The 16,130-nt window shown below is 46.1% G+C and overlaps 1 protein-coding gene across 1 annotated transcript in view; it reads right to left on the bottom strand.

The window, feature by feature from the left end:
• The window catches only part of LOC112230747 (spectrin alpha chain, non-erythrocytic 1-like), a 58,894-nt gene extending 56,540 nt beyond the window's left edge, over positions 1-2,354 (bottom strand). Inside the window, exon 1 of the mRNA XM_042311537.1 lies at positions 2,239-2,354. The gene's annotated coding sequence lies outside the window, so the exon portion shown is untranslated. The remainder of the gene's footprint in view (positions 1-2,238) is intronic.
• Positions 2,355-16,130: the final 13,776 nt, after the last annotated feature.

Here is a 16,130-nt window from a genome sequence, read left to right on the forward strand (position 1 = left end):
TGCAGTAGACGTCCTAAATGCCCCCAAGCCTTCAGATGTGAGCTAAACAGTGCACTGCATTTTTAGGCTATGGATGTGAACTTATAATTTCCAAACGTTTAAGTCTGTTTTCTGCTGCTTTGCGATCTATTAACAGCAAGGGTTACATTAAATAGCCATAATATTTTTTACTGGTGCATTTGGCAATATTCAATTCATACACACAAAACATATGAACAAAAGCATTCACTGTGTAAGTTAATACACGTAGGCCCTTCATATATAGGCTGTGTAGCACTTGGTTCAATTTATCAAATCAATTATTGTTCTCTTGCTCAAACCGTGAGCAACACCTGCCAAACTCAGACATTTCTCTGAAAACACAGGGATGTCGATTCACATGGGACGAGTATTATCAGAGGACCTTGGAGTTCACCAAACAGTAGGTTACTCTGGCTGGAACTGTTACTCTCCTGCCATGTACAAATTACTGCCATGGCTGATTCGGACGGGAATGAAATTACAGATGTGGTGTTTTGTGCATATAATTGCATTATCCGACGACCCCCAGAAAAACGAATTCCGTCCCAATAGGGTTTAAGGCAAGGGTGGTTTCCTTGTCTCTGCTGCCACTACATCCGCCACATTGTTCTCAATCCCAATATGCTGGCTAATTTTGCTATTATGCACATTGCAACAAATAGGGAAAGGCGGCAATTCTACGGCGCACCGAAGATTGTCCATGGTTCTGAAACAGCAACCATATCCAACGCGGGAGAAAGTGTATGTTATAAAATAATATTTGATTTATTAGTGTTGCACAATTATTTTCCCATAATATAACCATATACAATTTCAGTATCACATGTCTTAGAGTGATGGACTGTGCCATCCCCATGGCCTACACAATGGATTAGTCCACAGAGACTGTCGCAAAACAGACAGGTGTCTTGTACACCATGAAAAATAAATATGGCTGCTCAACTAAATAAATCTCGGGCTGACCACCAGCCTATTGACCAAACAATCGACCAGTTGACTAAATGGAGTCAGCACTAAACATGATCTAGTCCAATTGTGGCACGTATCAACATTTTTTCCATTAGTATCAGTTTCAATGGGGACTTTTATTTTGAAGGCGACCCACCATTCCACTATTGTTGCTAATGTTATTCTCAACACACTGGTAATTTGTTCAATGGCAAATATATTTAAGTAATAAAGCCCGAGATGGTTATGGGCTGAGATGGTTCAGGGCTGTTCTTATGCACGAAGCAACTCGGAATGCCTGGACACAGCCCTTAGCCGTGGTATATTGGCCATATATCACAAACCCTGGGGTGGCTTATTGCTATTATAAACTGGTTACCAACGTAATTAGAGCCGTAAAAATAAATGGTTTGGCATACCCATGGTATATGGTCTGATATACCACGGCTGTCAGCCCATCAGCATACAGGGCTCGACCCTCCCAGTTTATAATGGTGGTTCGAGCCCTGAATGCCGATTGACTGACAGTTGTGGTATATCACAGGTATGACAAAACATGTATTTTTACTGCTCTAATTAAAGTTGGTATCCAGTTTATAATATCAATATGGGACCTGGGAGGGGTAAATGGCCAATATACTCACCGTTGCCTCGTGCTTAAGAAAAGCCCTTAGCCGTGGTTTATTGGCCATATACCACACCCCCTCGGGGGGCCTTATTGATTCAATAACTAACCCTTCTTACCAGTTCTGTCTGTGATGCCACTATCATATTGCGGTGATGCCGGGCGGGTCCTTCGGCTATGGCCGACAACAGAATATTTCATGTACCATGTATTAAAATGGGCCATTAATTTATAAAGATTTAATAGGTGCACATTTTGCTGTTGAATGGGTGGTGTGACCTCACGCTGTCAAAGTCAGGGCAAGGAAGCTTGTTGACTTAGCCAGAGATGGTTTACGACTCAGCTAATGTAGCTAGTTAACTAGCCTCCTCCAATAATAAGGTTTTTGCTCAATAAGATAAGCAAGCTTGTTTTCAACGGAGGAGGAGATGACGGTGCCCTGACAGTTATGTTGTCGGGCCTGCATCTTCTCTAAGAAAACGATGCAAGTAGCTTGCTAGTTAGCAGGGGGGTGGTGAGGCTAGCTGTGAGTGACGAAATGCTAGATAGCTAGCTAGTAGAGCCTACAAGTTACTTTATAAGTAGAAAGTGCAAGTAAGTAAAGCTACCATGTGCACAATAACTGTTCTAAATAGCACGCTTACCTCTACTGTGCAGTGAGCTTGGGTAGCCTTCTAGAACTGGATCGCAAACCTCCCGGAATGAAACAGCTGTCGCGCTTTTTGAACCATCGTCTCGTCAGCAACACTAAGACAGAGCACGGAATTTCGAAAATGTTAAAAATAAAAGTTTCCCACGTAATAGTAGAATATCATCACCTGTATTTATTCATGATATGGAAAATTGTGTCAACATGGACAACGATTCATATTTGTTCATATTTAATTGACATTTACATTAAATGTGGGTTTTAAAACATGTTCCAAGGTAAAATACACTGCTCAAAAAAATAAAGGGAACACTTAAACAACACAATGTAACTCCAAGTCAATCACACTTCTGTGAAATCAAACTGTCCACTTAGGAAGCAACACTGATTGACAATAAATTTCACATGCTGTTGTGCAAATGGAATAGACAACAGGTGGAAATTATAGGCAATTAGCAAGACACCCCCAATAAAGGAGTGGTTCTGCAGGTGGGGACCACAGACCACTTCTCAGTTCCTATGCTTCCTGGCTGATGTTTTGGTCACTTTTGAATGCTGGCGGTGCTTTCACACTAGTGGTAGCATGAGACGGAGTCTACAACCCACACAAGTGGCTCAGGTAGTGCAGCTCATCCAGGATGGCACATCAATGCGAGCTGTGGCAAGAAGGTTTGCTGTGTCTGTCAGCGTAGTGTCCAGAGCATGGGGACACTACCAGGAGACAGGCCAGTACATCGGGAGACGTGAAGGAGGCCGTAGGAGGGCAACAACCCAGCAGCAGGACCGCTACCTCCGCCTTTGTGCAAGGAGGAGCAGGAGGAGCACTGCCAGAGCCCTGCAAAATCAAATCAAATTTTATTTGTCACATACACATGGTTAGCAGATGTTAATGCGAGTGTAAGCGAAATGCTTGTGCTTCTAGTTCCGACAATGCAGTAATAACCAACAAGTAATCTAACTAACAATTCCAAAACTACTGTCTTATACACAGTGTAAGGGGATAAAGAATATGTACATAAAGATATATGAATGAGTGATGGTACAGAGCAGCATAGGCAAGATACAGTAGATGGTATCGAGTACAGTATATACATATGAGATGAGTATGTAAACAAAGTGGCATAGTTAAAGTGGCTAGTGATACATGTATTACATAAGGATGCAGTAGATGATATAGAGTACAGTATATACGTATGCATATGAGATGAATAATGTAGGGTATGTAACATTATATTAGGTAGCATTGTTTAAAGTGGCTAGTGATATATTTTACATCATTTCCCATCAATTCCCATTATTAAAGTGGCTGGAGTTGAGTCAGTGTCAGTGTCAGTGTGTTGGCAGCAGCCACTCAATGTTAGTGGTGGCTGTTTAACAGTCTGATGGCCTTGAGATAGAAGCTGTTTTTCAGTCTCTCGGTCCCAGCTTTGATGCACCTGTACTGACCTCGCCTTCTGGATGATAGCGGGGTGAACAGGCAGTGGCTCGGGTGGTTGTTGTCCTTGATGATCTTTTGGCCTTCCTGTGACATCGGGTGGTGTAGGTGTCCTGGAGGGCAGGTAGTTTGCCCCGGTGATGCGTTGTGCAGACCTCGCTACCCTCTGGAGAGCCTTACGGTTGTGGGCGGAGCAGTTGCCGTACCAGGCAGTGTGGCAGCCCGCCAGGATGCTCTCGATTGTGCATCTGTAGAAGTTTGTGAGTGCTTTTGGTGACAAGCTGAATTTCTTCAGCCTCCTGAGGTTAAAGAGGCGCTGCTGCACCTTCTTCACAATGCTGTCTGTGTGAGTGGACCAATTCAGTTTGTCTGTGATGTGTATGCCGAGGAACTTAAAACTTGCTACCCTCTCCACTACTGTTCCATCGATGTGGATAGGGGGGTGTTCCCTCTGCTGTTTCCTGAAGTCCACAATCATCTCCTTAGTTTTGTTGATGTTGAGTGTGAGGTTATTTTCCTGACACCACACTCCGAGGGCCCTCACCTCCTCCCTGTAGGCCGTCTCGTCGTTGTTGGTAATCAAGCCTACCACTGTTGTGTCGTCCGCAAACTTGATGATTGAGTTGGAGGCGTGCGTGGCCACGCAGTCGTGGGTGAACAGGGAGTACAGAGAGGAGAGGGCTCAGAACGCACCCTTGTGGGGCCCCAGTGTTGAGGATCAGCGGGGTGGAGATGTTGTTGCCTATGTAACAGGGTTATATTGGTGATTCCCCTTGCCACTTTATTGTTAAGCCAATGGGTTTTTGGTTTGAGTTTGTCTTGCCTTCACCTACTCAACATGGCATCTTATTGGCTGGTTTGCGTAGCTTGCTTACGAGGGGGGATGTTCCAGTTAGAATCGTCCCAGTGAACAAGCACCAAACCAGCGGTAAGTTGTTGGTTGCAAAGCACTGTACATCAAAAGTGATTTTTATACTCTCAAGTGATGATTTAAATGTACAATTTATATCAAATTGTTTGTAAATGTTATTCGAACATCACACATAAGATGCAGCGGTTTTTGGAGAATATTTGTTGTGCATTTTGTTGTAGAGAATTCCCACCAGTACTAGCTAGCAACTTACCGTGTCTGGTGGGGGGGGTTTCATATATTTTGTACAGTGCGTGAGTGCAGAGTTGGATGGTGAGACGTGCATTGCATGACGTGCAATTTTGTGCCATTCCTAACAGAATAAAGCTACATGACTGGTGCTACATGTTGGAGTTCCGTGTCGATGACTGATTGTACACAACGCAAGACGAGTACTGTTACAGTGGTTCCGTGACCGTTCTTCTGGATCGGATCATCGTTCGCTGGATTTCCATCTCAGAACTTCGCCGTGGTTGCGAAGAATCAGATAAGACGTTGCTGGTGCAGTTTATGGCGATATCGCATTTCGCCACAAGAGGGCGCCACTAGAACGTTTTATTATCGAAATTGATGATTTCTCTGTCTGAGGCTCTTCAAAGATAAATGATAACTTTTGTGTTACTTGTTTTTTTGTAATTCTAATGTATATCTGATATAAGTAGGGTGAGTTTTACCAGTGTACTAGATATAGGTTAGATTTTGACGTGAGGTTTAAATTTTTTTTTTTCTATATATATATATATATATATATGTTTTGCTATTTACATTTTTATTAGGATGTTGATTTCCCATTGTTAAAATGGAAGGTGTTGGGAGAGGTAGGGGTTTCCTGTCATTTAATCTGTCACCATCTGTTGGTACGGGTTCAGCCAAAATTCCAGTTACTTCTACACCTATGCCCAAACTGGAGGGTTTTGATGATAGTTTACCCATGGACACGCCCAAGGATGTGTAGGAAAGAGTTTTGCCAAATACAGGGAGTGGGGAGGTCTCCATGGATTTCATAGCAGACATAGTACAGCAGATTGGTCATTCCATTAGTGAGAACATTGCCTCCTGTTTGGAGTCAAAGGCAATTGTTGGACATGTTGGGGACAATGTTATGGGGTGTGTATGCAGCTCGAGGGGTATGGATGTGTCAGGCCTGAACCTGGTATTGAAGTCTGATATCAGGGAACCGGTGTACTTTCGAGGGGATGGCTCTGAAAAGTGCACAGTGCATGAGTGGGAGGATATGGTCATGGTTTACATGCGTAAGAGGGGCGTGTCTGTGATGGACCAGGCAGTTGAGGTTATGGGCAGGCTTATGGGAAGGGCCCACGATGTTGTTAAAGTTGGCATACGCAGCAATCCCTCCATTGATTTATCTAAAGGCCCGAGTCCCATCTTTGACATACTGAAACAACATTTTAGTGACACTGTTTTTTCAAGCATGCCCCTTGCTGACTTTTATGCCACATTACCTCTGACTGATGAACAACCATTTGAATATTGGCTCAGACTGAACAGGGCTATGGAGGTTGCTGAAAATTGTCTAAAGAGACAGGAAAAAAGTGTTGAAGACCCATCTCGTGAGCTCAGTCATGTTCATCAGACATTGCCTTAACGCTGAACTGTCGTTATCTTTAAGTGCAAGCCATTACAGCAGTGGACTGCTGCAGATGTTCATGAGAGGCTGGATGAATACAGGAGGGAGCGGAGGTACTCTCACTTATCGAAGTTGACCCCAGCCATCGCAACAATGAAGCAGGAAGTTGGTGCTGTCATGCCGATCACCATGCCTGCTGTGAGAACCCACATGGAAGTACCCAATACGTTGCCTTACCCAGCCCAGACTATTCAGGGCTCAGCTGAGCCGATGGAACGTATCCTTGCAATGCTGGAGCGTGTGCTGGAGCAGAGGCCACAACAGTCTGACCATAAGTTCCAAAAAGGGAATAGGAGCAAAGTGAAGTCTAATGGGCCATGTAACGTGTGCGGGGAGGCTGGACATGATACTTACTTTCACTGCAGGGCCAATCACCTCTGCTTTCTTTGTCATGTAGCTGGCCACGCACGCTCTCAGTGCCCCAAGGCCGCAGCTCTGAGCACAGCTGGTGGAGTCCCTACAGTAATCACTGCTCAGCTCCCGGAAAACTAGTAGGCCTGCATGTAGAAGGGGAGAGTGTTGGGCCTTTTGTAGAGTCCCCATCAGTGAGAGCTGTTGATTTGGAGTCTGTATATAAAAGTGTTTGTGACGAAATGGAGACTGAGAAGAGTATCATAATGCAGAACACACAGAGACTTTCCCTGTATGATGATTTATTCTATGCCAAGGTGTTAATAGGAGGAGAAGTGGAAGTGAGAGCTATGCTTGACAGTGGGTCCATGGCTTGTACCTTGAGCTCTAGGGTCTTACCTGAACTGTTGCATACAGGAGTGTTGAAAAGTCCATCATTGAGTCCTTCCTACAGAGGTAGTCTTGGTTGGTTGTGGTGGGTTGAAGACGAGGCCTTTGGGAGTATGTGAGCTGGAGATGGAGGTGTACGGATGTAGAGTTGCTGTGCCTACACTGGTGGTTGAAGGCCAGAGTGATGACCTCATCTTGGGCAGCAATGTCCTAAAGCACTTGATTCGCCACCTGAAGACGGATGGAGATCTCTGGAAGAGGGTTTATACTCCTGTGTGTGACGGGGGTGAGGAGAGCAAGCTAATCAATATGATGGCTAATGTGGAGAGATGGAGAGACAGTGAAGTACCTGACAAAGTTGGAACTGTGAGACTAAAAGGGGCTGTGACTCTAGAGCCTATGCAGGAGCACTTAGTCTGGGGCAGACTACGAAACACTCAGAATCTATCAGCTGGCAGTGCTGTTGTCATTGAGCCCAGCAGTTCAAGGTCAACACCAAGGTCAATACTGGTAGGGAGGACAGTAGCTCTATTGCGGGGGGATGGGTGGCTCCCTGTTAGAGTGATAAACCCTTCTCAGAAGACAGTGACATTGAGACGAAACGCCACTCTAGCCGATGTCTTTCCTTGCATGGCTCTAGAGGACTTTGACTGTTCGTGTGTGAATGATGGTTCATCAGCAGCTTTCCAGCAGCAAGTGCAGAGAACGGCTGACTGATATTGATGTCTCCTCCTGTCAAGCGTCTCCTGCTGGTAAGAAGAAACTCATCCAGCTCATAGCTGAGTACCAGTCTATTTTTTCCAGGCACAAGTTGAATTGTGGAAAAGCTTCCGGATGTCTTCGCCGCATTCAACTGAGTGATGAGAAACCCTTTCGGATGCCCTACCGACGCCTTTCACCAAATAATTATGAGAAGCTCAAACAAGCATTGAATGAGATGGAAGAACGTGATATCATAAGGAAGTCTAGTAGTGAGTTCGCCTCTCCCCTTGTCCTTGTATGGAAGAAGTCTGGAGACCTGAGACTCTGTACTGATTTTCGTTTGCTCAATGCTCGCACCAAAGACGCCCACCCACTCCCTCACCAGGCTGACGCGCTGGCTGCGTTAGGTGGAAATGCCTTTTTCTCGACAATGGACCTTACCTCTGGCTACTACAATGTGGAAGTGCATGAGGATGACCGGAGATTCACAGCTTTTACGTCGCCATTTGGATTGTACGAATACAATCCAATGCCACAGGGGTTATGTAATAGTCCGGCAACCTTTATGAGGATGATGCTAAACATCTTTGGGGATCAGAACTTTCTTAGCCTGCTGTGTTACCTTGACGATGTCTTGGTCTATGCGCCCACTGAAGATCTGGCTATACAGCGCTTGGAAATGGTTTTTGAGCATCTCAAGGCTCACAACCTGAAGTTGGCGCCAAAAAAGTGCAACTTTCTGCAGAGGTCTGTGAAGTTTCTGGGGCATATCATTAGCGCGGATGGTGTAGCTACAGACCCTGAGACGGTGAGGGCCATTACAGGAGTAACAGAAGCTGATCTGATGAAAGATGGCACTGACATTCCATCTCAGAAGAAATTGAGGTCATTCCTTGGTATGGTGGTGTATTATCAACAGTTCATTGAAGGTTGTTCGACCATTGCAAAGCCCCTCTTTGGATTGACTACTGGACACAAGGCTCCACGCTGGAAAAAGAAGCGAAGCTTCCTGTCAGGAAGTTGACGGCTGCCGACTGGACAACAGAATGCAGACAGGCCTTATTCCAGCTAAAGCAAGCCTTACTGGACCAGGTTTTGTTGGCCCACCCCAACTTCGAAAAACCCTTTCTACTCTCGGTGGATGCATCCAGCAATGGCTTAGGTGCTGTGCTATCTCAGGTGCAGGAACCGGGAGCTACAGCGAGACCTATAGCCTTCGCGAGCAAGTCCCTCAGTTATGCACAGTCGAGGTATCCTGCGCACAGGCTCGAGTTCTTTGCCATGAAATGGGCTATCTGTGACAAGTTCCACCACTGGCTACGGGGGCAGCAGTTCACGGTATGGACGGATAATAATCCCTTGACATACATTCTGACCAAAGCAAAGCTTGATGCTTGTGAACAGAGATGGGTCGCCAAGCTGGCACCGTACGAGTTTGACATTAAGTACATCCCTGGAAAAATGAATGTTGTTGCAGATGCTTTGAGCAGAGAGCCCTTCGTACGACCCAGTGCACTCCATCGCCTGACAAGGGTCCCGTACGAGACCTTACTAGCTGAAGCCGACGCTGTGCGCACAGACAGAGTGCAAGATGTGTTTCGCTGGTCCAGCCACCCCTTTGACAAAGCCTCTGACTCCAACGAAGTGGTCATTAGCTGTCAGGCTACTGTTGACCCCCATCTGGTGCTTTATCAAGACATGAAGTTGCAGCTGTTCTTCATTCACACAGGTGCTGGGTGGGTGAAGTGGGCTCACATGCACTGCTGTTGCCACAGCTCCCACAGGCTGTTATGCCATCAGAGCAGACCGATGTCGATGTTCTGCCACACGACCTACTGATGAGTAAGCAGCGTGATGACAACGTGATCAGCAAAGTCATCTTCTTTGTGGAGAGGGGGAGAAGACCATCCCGGAGAGAGCATTCCCATGAGAGTGTTGAGGTTTTGTGTCTTCTCAGAAGTTGGGACAAGTTGACCATGAAGATGGGTGTACTGTATCGTGTTTCGAAGAATGTGGTTACAAAGAGGAAAATGTATCTGTATGTGGTTCCAGCCTCCATGAAAGCGATGGTGTTGAAGGGTGTCCATGATGAAGCTGGCCACCAGGGCCAACAGAGAACAGTCTACCTGACAAGACAGAGGTTCTTCTGGCATGGCCTGGAGAGGGAGGTAAAAGCTTATGTGAAGTGCTGCAGGAGATGCGTGGTGAGCAAGACTCCTGATCCGGAAGCAAGAGCTCCTCTTGAGAGCATAATAACAACTGAGCCTCTTGAACTAGTGTGCATAGACTTCTGGTCTGCAGAAGACTCTTCAAACAAATCCTTGGATGTGCTCGTTGTTACTGACCACTTTACCAAATTGGCTCATGCCTTCTTGTGTCCGAACCAGTCTGCTAAGTCAGTAGCTTATCAGTTGTGGAACAACTATTTCTGTGTCTACGGGATGCCTCGCCGTATACACTCAGACCGGGAGCCAACTTTGAGAGCTCTTTAATAGCCGAACTGTTGAGTGTTGCAGGCGTTCAGAAGTCTCACACCACGCCGTACCATCCGATGGGGAACGGGTCCTGCGAAAGGATGAATAGGACTTTGGGAAACATGATCCGGGCCCTGCCAACGAGAGTAAAGCACAGATGGCCTCAGGCGCTGAAGTCCCTTACGTTTGCATACAATTGTACAATCCACGAGACCACAGGCTTTGCCCCATTCCTGCTAATGTTTGGGAGGACGCCAAGACTGCCTGTTGACATAGTCTTTGGCTCTGTCATAGAGAACCCAGAAGTTGTTGACTATGACCAGTTTGTTCAGTCTTTGAGGAGAGATCTGAAAGAAGCCATGAATGCAGCACAGGCATCTGCAGCGAAGCAGTTGAAGCGGAATGCTGACCTTTATGACAGAAGAGTCAGAGGAGCACCAGTGGAGATTGGGGATCGAGTATTGCTGGCTAACAAGGGGGAGCGGGGAAAGCGGAAGCTCGCTGACCGTTGGGAGGATACTGTCTACCTTGTCACTGGATAGAATGCTGACAGTCACACTTTTAAGATTCAGAACAGCTCCACTGGACGGGAGAAGACGGTACATCGCAACCTGATAATGCCAGTCAACTTTCTTCCTCTTCCCCATGCTGCTGTTGAGGGAACAGACATGTCTGGATTAACAGAGTCTGAGGACATGAATGACAGCCTGGTGGTCTCAGCTGCCATGGACACTGCAGTGGATGATGGTGCTGAGTACAGAACCAGAGTGTGGGTGTCAGAGTTGTCTTCTGAAGGAATAGGTGACACAAGCCTCTATTTTTCTTGGCAAGTGGAATTCAGTAGGGGGAGTGTAACAGGGTTATATTGGTGATTCCCCTTGCCACTTTATTGTTAAGCCAATGGGTTTTTGGTTTGAGTTTGTCTTGCCTCCTACTCAACATGGCATCTTATTGGCTGGTTTGCGATAAAGCTTGCTTACGAGGGGGATGTTCCAGTTAGAATCGTCCCAGTGAACAAGCACCAAACCAGCTATTAGGTAGTATATTTATTTTTTTTCTCTGGTAAGTTGTTGGTTGCAAAGCACTGTACATCAAAAGTGATTTTTATACTCTCAAGTGATGATTTAAATGTACAATTTATATCAAATTGTTTGTAAATGTTATTCGAACATCACACATAAGATGCAGCGGTTTTTGGAGAATATTTGTTGTGCATTTTGTTGTAGAGAATTCCCACCAGTACTAGCTAGCAACTTACCGTGTCTGGTGGGGGGGGTTTCATATATTTTGTACAGTGCGTGAGTGCAGAGTTGGATGGTGAGACGTGCATTGCATGACGTGCAATTTTGTGTCGTTCTTATCAGGTACATTGTTAAAGATATTATATTGTAATTGTATTATTTTGGTAACTGTCCCAGTGAACAAGCACCAAACCAACGTGCGTGAGTGCAGTGCAGTGATGGTGAGACGTGCATTGCATGACGTGCAGAATAAAGCTACATGACTGGTGCTACATGTTGGAGTTCCGTGTCGATGACTGATTGTACACAACGCAAGACGAGTACTGTTACACCTACCCTCACCACCTGGGGGCGGCCCGTCAGGAAGTCCAGTACCCAGTTGCACAGGGCGGGGTCGAGACCCAGGGTCTCGAGCTTGATGACGAGCTTGGAGGGTACTATGGTGTTGAATGCCGAGCTGTAGTCGATGAACAGCATTCTCACATAGGTATTCCTCTTGTCCAGATGGGTTAGGGCAGTGTGCAGTGTGGTTGAGATTGCATCGTCTGTGGACCTATTTGGGCGGTAAGCAAATTGGAGTGGGTCTAGGGTGTCAGGTAGGGTGGAGGTGATATGGTCCTTGACTAGTCTCTCAAAGCACTTCATGATGACGGAAGTGAGTGCTACGGGCGGTAGTCGTTTAGCTCAGTTACCTTAGCTTTCTTGGGAACAGGAACAATGGTGGCCCTCTTGAAGCATGTGGGAACAGCAGACTGGTATAGGGATTGATTGAATATGTCCGTAAACACACCGGCCAGCTGGTCTGCGCATGCTCTGAGGGCGCGGCTGGGGATGCCGTCTGGGCCTGCAGCCTTGCGAGGGTTAACACGTTTAAATGTCTTACTCACCTCGGCTGCAGTGAAGGAGAGTCTGCATGTTTTCGTTGCAGGCCGTGTCAGTGGCACTGTATTGTCCTCAAAGCGGGCAAAAAAGTTATTTAGTCTGCCTGGGAGCAAGGCATCCTGGTCCGTGACTGGGCTGGTTTTCTTCTTGTAGTCCGTGATTGACTGTAGACCCTGCCACATACCTCTTGTGTCTGAGCCGTTGAATTGAGATTCTACTTTGTCTCTGTACTGACGCTTAGCTTGTTTGATAGCCTTGCGGAGGGAATAGCTGCACTGTTTGTATTCGGTCATGTTACCAGACACCTTGCCCTGATTAAAAGCAGTGGTTCGCGCTTTCAGTTTCACGCGAATGCTGCCATCAATCCACGGTTTCTGGTTAGGGAATGTTTTAATCGTTGCTATGGGAACGACATCTTCAACGCACGTTCTAATGAACTCGCACACTGAATCAGCGTATTCGTCAATGTTGTTATCTGACGCAATACGAAACATCTCCCAGTCCACGTGATGGAAGCAGTCTTCGAGTGTGGAATCAGCTTGGTCAGACCAGCGTTGAACAGACCTCAGCGTGGGAGCTTCTTTTTTTAGTTTCTGTCTGTAGGCAGGAATCAGCAAAATGGAGTCGTGGTCAGCTTTTCCGAAAGGAGGGCGGGGCAGGGCCTTATATGCATCGCGGAAGTTAGAGTAACAATGATCCAAGGTTTTTCCACCCCTGGTTGCGCAATCGATATGCTGATAAAATTTAGGGAGTCTTGTTTTCAGATTAGCCTTGTTAAAATCCCCAGCTACAATGAATGCAGCCTCCGGATAAATGGATTCCAGTTTGCAAAGAGTCAAATAAAGTTAGTTCAGAGCCATAGATGTGTCTGCCTCCAGCAGGCCACAAATGTGCATGTGTCTGCTCAAACGGTCAGAAACAGACTCCATGAGGGTGGTATGAGGGCCCGATGTCCACAGGTGGGGGTTGTGCTTACAGCCCAACACCGTGCAGGATGTTTTTCATTTGCCAGGGAACACCAAGATTGGCAAATTCGCCACTGGCACCCTGTGCTCTTCACAGATGAAAGCAGGTTCACACTGAGCACATGACAGACGTGACAGAGTCTGGAGACGCCGTGGAGAACGTTCTGCTGCCTGCAACATCCTCCAGCATGACCAGTTTGGCGGTGGGTCAGTCATGGTGTGGGGTGGCATTTCTTTGGGGGGCCGCACAGCTCTCCATGTGCTCGCCAGAGGTAGCCTGACTGCCATTAGGTACAGAGAGGAGATCCTCAGACCCCTTGTGAGACCATATGCTGGTGCGGTTGGTCCTGGGTTCCTCCTAATGCAAGCCAATGCTAGACCTCATGTGGCTGGAGTGTGTCAAGCAATGCTAGCATGTGATATCTGTGCAAAATGTTATCACTTTGATTGTGTTGGCTTATCTCCAGATAGTCAAAAGGATGTAGAATATGCTACGTTTTTATGCAACGCAGAATTATGTTGAGTTCAAGTGCAGACATTGCAAAACTGATTTAGCCTTAAAGGGGACTTTGACACATTGATGCAGTACATTCTACTGCTAGTGACAACATGGTTAAATTAAACAAAATGGTACAAACAGAGAATGTAAATGAGGCTCAGGTACAAAACCTATTGCCTGTGGAGTGTTTAAATGAGGGAATGTCAACTGCTCAGAGAAGACCTTCAGACTGCCAACTTAATTTGATAAACATACACGCCTTTGAGGATATTAGAGGGTCCATTCAGAAAGAAGTGGTAGATATGTAAAAAAGTTCTCTCTCAGGCCTATTTGCACCTCTGAGAAGCGGGGTCCAGAAAAGTTGGATCCACAGCCTTTTAGAAAACAGGTAGCAGTTGTGGTGTTTATGTGTGCTTGTTCTCTGATGCAGTCTTAAAATTTTTATTTCACCTTTATTTAACCAGGTGGGCCAGTTGAGAACAAGTTCTCATTTACAACGGCATCCTGGCCAAGATAAAACAAAGCACTTCGACACATACAGCAACACAGTTACACATGGGATAAAGAAACATACAGTCAATAATACAATAGGGGGGGAAAGTATTTATACAATGTGTGCAAATGAGGTCAGATTAGGGAGGTAAGGCCATAGTGGTGAAATAATTACAAATATAGCAATTAAACACTGGAGTGATAGATGTGCAGAAGATGAGTGTGCAAGTAGAGATACTGGGGTGCAAAGGAGCAAAATAAATCAAATAAATAACAGTATGGGGATGAGGTAGTTGAATGGGCTATTTACAGATGATCTATGTACAGGTGCAGTGATCTGTGAGCTGCTCTGACAGCTGGTGCTTATAGCTAGTGAGGGAGATATGAGTCTCCAGCTTCAGTATTTTTTGCAGTTCGTTCCAGTCATTGGCAGCAGAGAACTGGAAGGAAAGGCGGCCAAATGAGGAATTGGCTTTGGCGGTGACCAGTGAAATATACCTACTGGAGCGTGTGCTACGGGTGGGTGCTGCTATGGTGACCAGTGAGCTGAGATAAATCCAATCAAATGTATTTATATAGCCCTTCGTACATCAGCTGATATCTCAAAGTGCTGTACAGAAACCCAGTCTAAAACCCCAAACAGCAAGCAATGCAGATGTAGAAGCACGGTGGCTAGGAAAAACTCCCTAGAAAGAGCAAAACCTAGGAAGAAACCTAGAGAGGGGTGGCCATAAAGCGGGGCTTTACCTAGCAAAGACTTACAGATGACCTGGTGTGTTTGGTGACGAGTATGAAGCAAGGGCCAACCAACGAGAGCGTACAGGTCACAGTGGTGGGTAGTATATGGGGCTTTGGTGACAAAACGGATGGCACTGTGATAGACTGCATCCAATTTGCTGAGTAGAGTGTTGGAGGCTATTTTGTAAATGACATCGCCAAAGTCAAGGATCGGCAGGATAGTCAGTTTTACGAGGGTATGTTTGGCAGCATGAGTGAAGGATGCTTTGTTGCGAAATAGGAAGCCAATTCTAGATTTAATTTAGGATTGGATATATTTAATGTGAGTCTTGAAGGAGAGTTTACAGTCTAACCAGACATCTAGGTATTTGTAGTTGTCCACATATTCTAAGTCAGAACCATCCAGAGTAGTGATGCTGGACGAGCGGGCAGGTGCGGGCAGCGATTGGTTGAAGAGCATGCATTTAGTTTTACTTGCATTTAAGAGCAGTTGGAGGCCACGGAAGGAGAGTTGCATGGCATTGAAGCTCATCTGGAGGTTAGTTAACACAGTGTCCAAAGAAGGGCCAGAAGTATACAGAATGTTGTCGTCTGCATAGAGGTGGATCAGAGAATCACCAGCAGCAAGAGCGACATCATTGATGTATACAGAGAAAAGAGTCGGCCCGAGAATTGACCCCTGTGGCACCCCCATAGAGACTGCAGGTAGGTCTACATGTTCTTGCTGGATTAGGCGGTGTAGGTAGGGCTGTATTAACATTCCTTGTGGAAGAACACAATGAAAGCCAGATTTGTGTCAATCATGTGTTGAAATTAGATGCAGAACTTTTTGCTTTATTTTGATCTCTTGCAGGAACTGCATGAACAGGCTAGAATGCCTATCCTGAAAATAACTGTTTGTGAATCTCAGAACAATGCTATGCCAGGCCATGGTGACACTGCTCTTGTTGGCCAACCTATTGCCCCCATCAGCATTCGCCTATGAGATGCCGGCAAAAATGGAAAAACAGCTTTCTTAGGCAGTTGGCAACGATAACACAGAAACGTGACAAGTACAAGGACAAAGCTACGGCATTGGCCGTGCAACCTTTAGAGTGATACTGCCTCTGTAGAAGGCAGGGCATTTATACTACTTGCGATTCACCGAGCAACGCAGAGCT

This window comes from Oncorhynchus tshawytscha, linkage group LG33 (genome assembly GCF_018296145.1).
Source record: "Oncorhynchus tshawytscha isolate Ot180627B linkage group LG33, Otsh_v2.0, whole genome shotgun sequence".
Lineage (NCBI taxonomy): Eukaryota > Metazoa > Chordata > Actinopteri > Salmoniformes > Salmonidae > Oncorhynchus > Oncorhynchus tshawytscha.